The sequence below is a fragment of the Cricetulus griseus genome, assembly GCF_003668045.3.
Source record: "Cricetulus griseus strain 17A/GY chromosome 1 unlocalized genomic scaffold, alternate assembly CriGri-PICRH-1.0 chr1_0, whole genome shotgun sequence".
In the NCBI taxonomy this organism is placed as follows: domain Eukaryota; kingdom Metazoa; phylum Chordata; class Mammalia; order Rodentia; family Cricetidae; genus Cricetulus; species Cricetulus griseus.
The window spans coordinates 121664658-121674128 of NW_023276806.1; positions in this window are offsets into that span (position 1 = coordinate 121664658).

The following is a 9471-nucleotide window of genomic DNA, read 5'->3' on the forward strand; positions in this document are numbered from 1 at the left end:
CCCCCAGATGATGATTTCTTCTTCCTCTTCTTCCTTTCTTCCTCCTCATCTCCTTCCTCTTCCTCTTCTTCATCATCTTCTTCTTTAATGTTAGCGGCTTAGTTTCTTTTCTTGTTGCAGAGATACAATACTTTGTGGAGGGAAAGCAACGTAATGGGGCTCATAGTTTAAGGATACAGATCATCATAATAGGGACATCAAGACAAGAGAAGTCTGAAGCAGTTGGTCACCTCACATGCACAATCAAGAAGCAAAGAAAAATACTTACTTTTTCCTTTTTCTCTGCCTAGTACTCCAGACTTTAGGAAAGGTGACACCTACCTTTAGGACTTTCCTTCTCATCTCAATTAGGCTAATCAACACAATCCCACACATGCCCAGAGGCTAGATAATCCTTCACAGATTCCCTCAAGTTGAGAGAGAATGGGAACTGAAGGGACCAGCTCCCCATTTCAGCAGCCTGCCTTGTGGCAAGGAACCAATCAGAAGTTAGCTGGTAGTGCTATGCTTTATGGCTCTGGGTGTGCTTTACAAACAAGTGCACAGCAATGACAACCAGTTGACCAACCAACACAGGGCAAACCCTCCAAGCCTGGAGGCACACCAATCCTGAGCCTGTGCGTACCCCTAGACACTCCTCTTACGCTGCCCTATAAGATCTCTATGTGTGGCTTCACTGCATCTTTCCTAGCCATCCACCATGGGGGTTAGCTCGTTAAACAATTACAATAAAGCCTTGTGCTGTTTGCATCAAGCTTTCATCTCCGCATGGTGATTGGAGTGGCCATGGTCCTGGACCGAGATCCTGTGGGCCTGAGCCTCTGGGGGTCTTTCATTTGGGGGCTCATCCGGGATTTGCGACAACCCTCATCTCCGAAGACCCACTTGGAGGTGGGATATATTGTCTGTCTTGTCTGTCTGTGTCTTTGTGTTTTTGTACCAGCTGAAATCTGGTTCTGTGCTTTGCAGTTGTTTGTGTCTCAGGAAGAGACGGAGGGTTCTCTCATTTCAAAAGGAGACAGAGAGTGTGATCAGCAGACGTGCTAGGAGATCACCAACTGATGACCTGGGAACGTCCCAGGGTTCTGGGGGAACCGAGGTCTCCATCTGGGTGCTGGTGATCGTATGGTAGTTCTCCTGGGTTGGGGAGTTACACACCCTCCCGGCCGTCTGTATTTCTGGAGTGGTTTTGTCTGTTTAAGTGGAGACAGACATCTGTTAGCTTTTGTTTGTGTGTCTTGGGTTTTTGTTTTGTCTTATTTGTGACCTTGACGATGGCACAGACTATGACGACTCCCCTGAGTTTGACTATGGACCATTGGACTGAAGTTAGGACAAGAGCACACAATTTGTCAGTTGAGATTAAGAAAAAACCGTGGCAGACTTTTTGCTCCTTGGCCGGTGTTTGATGTTGGCTGGCACTTTTGACTTAACCATTATTCTTGAAATTAAAGCCATTGGTATTTAATCCCGGAAGGACCAGGATCCCATCCCGATCAACAGCATACATTACTTTATGGCAGGATTTGGTCCAGAATCAACCAACCTTGGGTAAAACCCTGGGTGTGAGGTCAGGCTCCTGACTCCTGGCTCTCTGAAAGTCGGAGTGCAAACTGCAACCTGAAGCTCCCCCAGAGAATCTACCTTCAGCTCCTCCTAAAATCTATCCCGAGATAGAGGAGCCACCTGAGTGGCTGAAGCCTCTGCCACCTCCTTACCGGCTACCCCAGATGTCTGGTTCTGGTGCCAGTGATGGCGCAGGGAGAGGGCCTGCGATGGGCACCCGAAGCCAGAGCACTCAGGTCACCCAACCTTCAACCCCTCCAGTATTGGCCTTTTTCCTCTGTTGATCTTTACAATTGGAAAACTAACCACCCCTCCTTTTCAGAGAATCCCGCCAGCCTGACGGGATTAATGGAGTCCTTAATGTAAAGAGAGAGGACACTGGGCAAGAGAGTGCCCAAAGAAAAAAGAAAGAGCCCCTAAGATACTGGCCCTAGAGGAAAATGAATAGAGGGGTCAGGGCTCGGACCCCCTCCCTGAGCCTAGGGTAACCCTAACTGTGGAGGGGACCCACACGGACTTTTTAGTGGGCACAGGGGCTGACCACTATGTGCTGAAACAACCATTGGGAAAGCTAAAACATACAAAGACTATAATAATTGGGGCAACTGGACAGAAACAATACCCATGGATCACCTCACAGACTGTAGACCTGGGGAGAGGACAAGTGACTCGTTCCTTCTTAGTTATTCCTGAGTGTCCTATGCCTTTACTGGGAAGAAATTTGTTTACAAAGTTAAAGGCCCGGCAGAAACTTAACAAAGAAACAAAGGATCTGACAGAAGTTATGACACAACTGGGTTTAACAGGTATCTATAAAACATTCCATCCAAACACAAAAGAATATACCTTTTCCTCAGCGCCACATGGAACCTTCTCAAAAATTAACCACATAGTTGGCAGCAAAGCAAACCTCCACAGTTAACAAAAGAATTGAAATAACCCCCTGTATCTTATCAGACCACCATGCATTAAAGGTAGAATTCAACAGCAATACGAATTGCAGAAAACCTACATTCTCATGGAAAATGAATAACACTCAATTGCACCATTCCTGGGTTGAGGAAGAAATAAAAAAAGAAATTAAAGACTTCCTAGAATTTAATGAGAATGTAGACACAACATACCCGAACTTATGGGACACCCTGAAAGCAGTGCTAAGAGAGAAGTTCATAGCACTAAGTGCTCACATGAAGAAACTGAAGGAAAGTCACATTAGAGAATTGACAGAACAACTGAAAACTTTAGAGCAAAAAGAAGCAAACACACCAAGGAGGAGTAGATGCCAGGAAATAATCAACCTGAGAGCCGAAATCAACAAAGTAGAAACTAGGAAAACAGTACAAAGAATCAATGAAACAAAGAGTTGGTTCTTTGAGAAGATCAATAAGATAGACAAACCTCTAGCCAAACTAACCAAAAGGCAGAGAGAGAGAGCATGCTAATTAACAAAATCAGAAATGAAAAGGGGGATATAACAACGGACACTGAGGAAATCCAGAGAATCTTTAGGTCATACTTTGAAAACCTGTATTCCACAAAATTGGAAAATCTAAAGGAAATGGACAGCTTTCTGGATAAATATCACTTACCAAAATTAAATCAAGATCAGATAAACAGTTTAAATCGACCTATAACCCCTAATGAAATAGAAGCAGTAATCAAAAGCCTCCCAACCAAAAAAAGCCCAGGGCCAGATGGCTTCACTGCAGAATTCTACCAGAAATTCAAACAAGAGCTAATTCCAGTACTCCTCAAACTGTTCCGCACAATAGAAGCAGATGGGATATTGCCAAACTCTTTCTACGAGGCTACAATCACTTTGATACCCAAGCCACACAAAGATATGACTAAGAAAGAGAACTACAGACCGATATCCCTCATGAACATTGATGCTAAAATACTCAATAAAATATTGGCGAACCGAATCCAAGAACATATCAGAAAAATCATCCACCATGATCAAGTAGGCTTCATCCCAGGGATGCAAGGATGGTTCAACATACAAAAATCCATCAATGTAATCCACTATATAAACAAACTGAAAAAGAAAAACCACATGATCATCTCACTGGACGCTGAAAAAGCCTTTGACAAAATCCAACATCCCTTCATGATAAAGATCTTGGAGAGAACAGGAATAACAGGAACATATCTAAATATGATAAATGCAATATACAACAAACCAATAGCCAACATCAAAGTAAATGGAGAGAAACTCAAAGCGTTTCCTCTAAAATCAGGAACAAGACAAGGCTGTCCACTCTCTCCATATCTCTTCAATATTGTACTTGAAGTTCTGGCTAGAGCAATAAGACAAGAAAAGGGGATCAAAGGGATACAAATTGGAAAGGATGAAGTAAAACTTTCACTATTTGCAGACGACATGATAGTCTACATTAGTGACCCGAAAAACTCTACCAGGGAACTCCTACGGCTGATAAACACCTTCAGCAAGGTAGCAGGATACAAAATTAACTCAAAAAAATCAGTAGCCCTACTATATACAGATGATAAATCCAATGAGAAAGAAATCAGGGAAACATCACCTTTCACAATATCCACAAGCAACATAAAATATCTTGGGGTAACACTAACCAAAAAAGTGAAAGACCTGTACAATAAGAACTTTGAGACTTTAAAGAAAGAAATTAAAGAAGATACCAGAAAATGGAAAGATCTCCCATGCTCTTGGATAGGTAGAATTAACATAGTAAAAATGGCAATCCTGCCAAAAGCAATCTACAGATTCAATGCAATCCCCATCAAAATCCCAACACAGTTTTTCACAGACATTGAAAGAACAATACTCAACTTTATATGGAAAAATAAAAAGCCCAGGATAGCCAAAACAACTCTTTACAATAAAGGATCTTCTGGAGGCATCACCATCCCCGACTTCAAGCTCTACTATAGAGCCATAGTTCTGAAAACAGCTTGGTATTGGCACAAAAATAGACAGATAGACCAATGGAATTGAATTGAAAACACTGATATTGACCCACGCACCTATGGATACCTTATTTTTGACAAAGGTGCTAAATCTATACAATGGAAAAAAGATAGCATCTTCAACAAATGGTGCTGGTACAATTGGATTCGGACATGCAGAAATTGCAGATAGATCCATACCTGTCACCATGCACAAAACTTAAGTGCAAATGGATCAAAGATCTCAGCATAAATCCAGCCACACTGAATCTTCTAGAAGAGAAAGTGGGAATTACCCTTGAACAAATTGGCACAGGAGACCACTTCCTGAACATTACGCCAGTAGCACAGACACTGAGGTCTGCAATTAATAAATGGGACCTCCTGAAACTGAGAAGCTTCTGCAAGGCAAAGGAAACAGTCAGTAGGACAAAACGACCACCCACAGAATGGGAAAAGATCTTCACCGATCCCACATCTGACAGAGGACTGATTTCCAAAATATATAAGGAGCTCAAGAAGCTAGCCACCAAAACACCAAACAATGAAATTAAAAAGTGGGGTGCAGAACTAAATAGGGAATTCTCAACAGAGGAATCTGAAATGGCTGAAAGACACTTAAGAAAGTGCTCAAAATCATTGGCCATCAGAGAAATGCAACTCAAAACAACTCTGAGATACCACCTCACGCCTGTCAAAATGGCTAAAATAAAAAATACCAATGACAATCTATGCTGGAGAGATGTGGAGAAAAAGGAACACTCCTCCATTGCTGGTGGGAGTGCGAACTTGTAAGACCACTCTGGAAATCAGTATGGTGGTTGCTCAGAAAAATGGGAATCAGTCTACCTCAAGATCCAGCCATTCCTCTCTTGGTTATATACCCAAATAGTGCATGTTCATACAACAAGGACATATGTTCAATCATGTTCATAGCAGCATTGTTTGTAATAGCCAGAACCTGGAAGCAACCTAGATGCCCCTCAACTGAAGAATGGATTGAGAAAATGTGGTACATTTATACAATGGAGTACTACTCAGCAGAAAAAAGCAATGGAATCTTGAAATTCGCAGGCAAATGGATGGAACTAGAGGAAACCATCCTGAGTGAGGTAACCCAGTCACAAAAAGACAAACATGGTATGTACTCACTGATATATGAATTTTAGACATAGAGCAAAGGATTACCAGCCTATAATGCTCTTCACCAAAGAAACTAGGAAACATGAAGGACTCTAAGGGATAAATGGTCCCCAGGAATGGAAGTGGCATGAACTCCTGAACTAATTGGGGGCATGAGGGTAGGGGGGGGAAGGAGCTGCTACAATAAGAGCAAGAGAAGAGGAATAGAGGAGAGGAAATGGAGGGGCAGAAATATTGAGTTGGGGAAAGAATAGAGGAAAGAGAGCAGGATGAGAGATACCATATCAGAGGGAGCCACTATAGGTCCGAGAGGAGATCTGGAATCAGGCAGATCTTCAGAGACCTACAAGGATGACACGATCTGACAATCCAGGCAACGGTGGAGAGGATAAACCAAAAGCCCTTCCCCTAAAATGAGATTGATGACTTCTCTTTATGCCATCCAAGAGCCCTCACCCAGTGGCTGATGGAAGCAGAGACAGACATCCACAGATATACACTGAGCCGAAATCGGGAATTTAGTTGAAGAGAGGGAGGAATGAAGAACAAAGGGGTCTGTACCAGGTTGGAGAAACCCACAGGAACAGTTGACCTGAACAAGGGAGAGCACATGGACCCCAGATGCTGTCGGGGAGGCCAGTACAAGACTGATCCAGACCCCTGAACATGGATGTCAATAAGGAGGCCTCTGCACTCCAGGGAGCCTCTGATGGTGGATTAGTATTTTTCCCTGGTGCAAGAAGGGACTTTGAGAGCCCATCCCACGTGAAGGGTTACACTCTGGCCCTGGACACATGGGGAAGGGCCCAGGACCAGCACAGGAAGATTTGGTGGACTTTGCAGAGCCCCCTGTTGAGGGCCCTACCCTGCCTGGGGAGTGGTGGGTGGATGGGGTGGGGGGGGTGGGCTGGGGGTGGGGAAGGAGGGTTGGGGATGAGGGAAGGGAGAGGGAGAAGGGACCTGAAATAAGCTTGTTCCCTAACTAGAACTAATAAATAAATTAAAAATCAGGTTCACTTGAATTGGACAGGAGGTGACATTGGAGACTCCTGCCTCCACGGCATTGGCCCTGAGGCTTGAAGAAGAGTATAGACTACATGAGCTCCTGAGTCAGGAAAAAAACCTCTGACATAAAAGGCTGGTTGACAACATTCCTTAGGGCTTGGGCAGAGACTGGAGGAATGGGAATGGCAATAAGAGTTCCCCCAATAGTAGTGGGACTAAAAAACTGTGCCACCCCTATAAGTGTACGTCAGTACCCAATGAGCTGAGAGGCTAGAGAAAGAATTAGGCCTCATATCCAAAGGCTACTACAACAAGGTATTTTGATACCTTGCCAGTCTTCCTGGAATACTCCCCTGTTGCCGTTAAAAAGCCTGGCACTAGTGACTACAGACCAGTACAACACCTAAGGGAAATCAACAAGGGGGTCCAGGACATACACCCGACTTTCCCCAACCTTTATAATCTCCTCAGCTCGCTCCCACCAGACAGGAAGTGGTATACTGTTCTAGATCTGAAAGATGCTTTCTCTTGCCTAAAGTTACATCATTCCAGCCAACCTATTTTTGCTTTTGAATGGAGAGATCTGGATGCCAGACTAGTGGGTCAGTTGACCTGGACTAGACTACCCCAAGGCTTCAAGAATTCTACCACTGTCTTTGATGAGGCCCTCCACCAGGACTTGGTCACCTTCAGAGCTGAAAATCCCCAGGTAACCTTGCTCCAATATGTTGATGATTTGCTTTTGGTAGCACTTACTAAGTCTGAATGCAGTCAAGGGACTGAACACCTGCTAACGGAGTTGGGTGAGTTGGGGTACCAAGCCTCTGCTAAAAAGGCTCAGCTGTGTCAAACGGAGGTTACTTATCTTGCATACGTACTCCGAGACGGAAAGCAACGAAATCCAGAAAAAAGACTGTAACCCAGATCCCTAACCCAACTATGCCTAGACAAGTAAGAGAATTTTTGGGGACTGCTGGCTTCTGCAGGCTGTGGATACCAGGGTTTGTAACCTTGGCTGCCCCGTTGTACCCTCTAACCAAAGAAGGGGGAGTCTTTGTGTGGACCCCAGATCATCAGAAAGCCTTTGAAGAAATTAAAAGGACCCTACTAATGGCCCCAGCCCTAGCTTTGCCTGATTTAACCAAACCTTTTACTCTCTATGTGGATGAGAGAGCAGGGGTCGCCAGAGGAGTCCTTACTCAGACTTTGGGACCTTAGAAGAGGCCAATCGCTTACCTATCAAAAAAATTAGACCCTGTTGCCAGTGGGTGGCCGTCTTGCCTGAAAGCTGTTGCTGCCATACCTCTGCTTGTTAAGGATGCTCATAAGCTCATTCTGGGACAACAAACAACTGTGGTGGCACCCCATGCTCTAGAAAGCATCATCCGACAGCCCCTGGATCGATGGACCAGCGCTCGTGTGACACATTATCGGAGCCTCTTGTTGTCCTCAATCCCGCTACCCTACTGCCTGAGACTGATGATTCCTCACCTACTCATCACTGCTTGACTTCAATAAAGAAATCTTATGCTTGCATTTGGAGAGTCTGTTCCTTGATGGTTTCTCTGGAGGTCTGGTGGATTGGGCACAACAGTACCCAAACAACAGCATACCCCAGACTAAACTGGTGATCTGTATAAATCATAAAATCACAGGACCCCAAACTGAACTATGATGTCTTCCCTACCTCTGAGACAGCAATACACATCCAAATGGGCAAGCCAAAGGTGAAGGACTCATCTTTTGTACCAGTCTCCCCTTTTCTACTATAATACTTACATCTAACATATCACCAACACACGCTGACTGGGGCCCTCCACACATTCTGAACAACCTAACCCTCTTCCTTTTCTACTAACCACAGCTAACACCAATGTCTACCCAGAGCCTTATACTCACTCTGAACTCTGGCTGTTTGTTCTACATATGACAGGCAGAATGAATTTGACCCTCTCTGGTCTCTAGTCCACCCAAGCACACTCAGTGGCTCTGTATTACTCTTGTAAGCAAGGACCTTAAATCTTAAGGTGCCCTGTTAGAGATGAAGTCACTGGCATGATCTCAGTTATATTTGTTGCCTTATGGCACAGCATGCTGGCCAATTAATTCCTTGAAAGGTTCTTGGCATTGAACCAAAGCCATTTCCTCTGTCTGGGAAGTCCAGTAACCCTGCCCCATTGCTCAACTGCTCTTCTCCATTGGCCCCTCCTGCTTTGACACCCATCTCCACAAGAAGCCTTCTATGTCTCTGGCAAGTCAGCCTGCACTTTCCATGCAACTGATCACAGGAATGAATCACATGTGCCTTCTGTGATTAATTCCTGTCTTGCATTAGCTCCTACTAAACGTAGCCTCTGGACTACACTGAACATACAGTATGTACCAAGTGCATGTTAGCTGAAGGAAACCACAATCAGTATTTGCATTTTTTTTCTGTAACTCCAACATGGATAGTTTAAACTTTAAGCCATATTTCTCTATTTTCTAACTGTGCTGAGAGTGTGTCAGGGAGAATGTAATAAAATACCTGTGTGAGAGAACCTCCCCAAAATGTAGTTTGGGGCTGGTGGGAGTGCTCAGCAGGTAAAGGTGTTTGATATCAAATGTGTCTACATGAATTTGATCCGCAGAACCTGCATAAAGGTGGAAAGTGAGAAGCAATTCCACAAAGTTGCCCCCTGACCTCTACACAAACACAATAAACAATAATAAACAACAAAGAAACTAAAAAATTATACTTTTGTAATTTTAGACTATATCTTCACATGCAACATGAAGCAAATCCATATTCTTTTACGTATGTCATCACTTAGTTCATTCTGAAGCCTA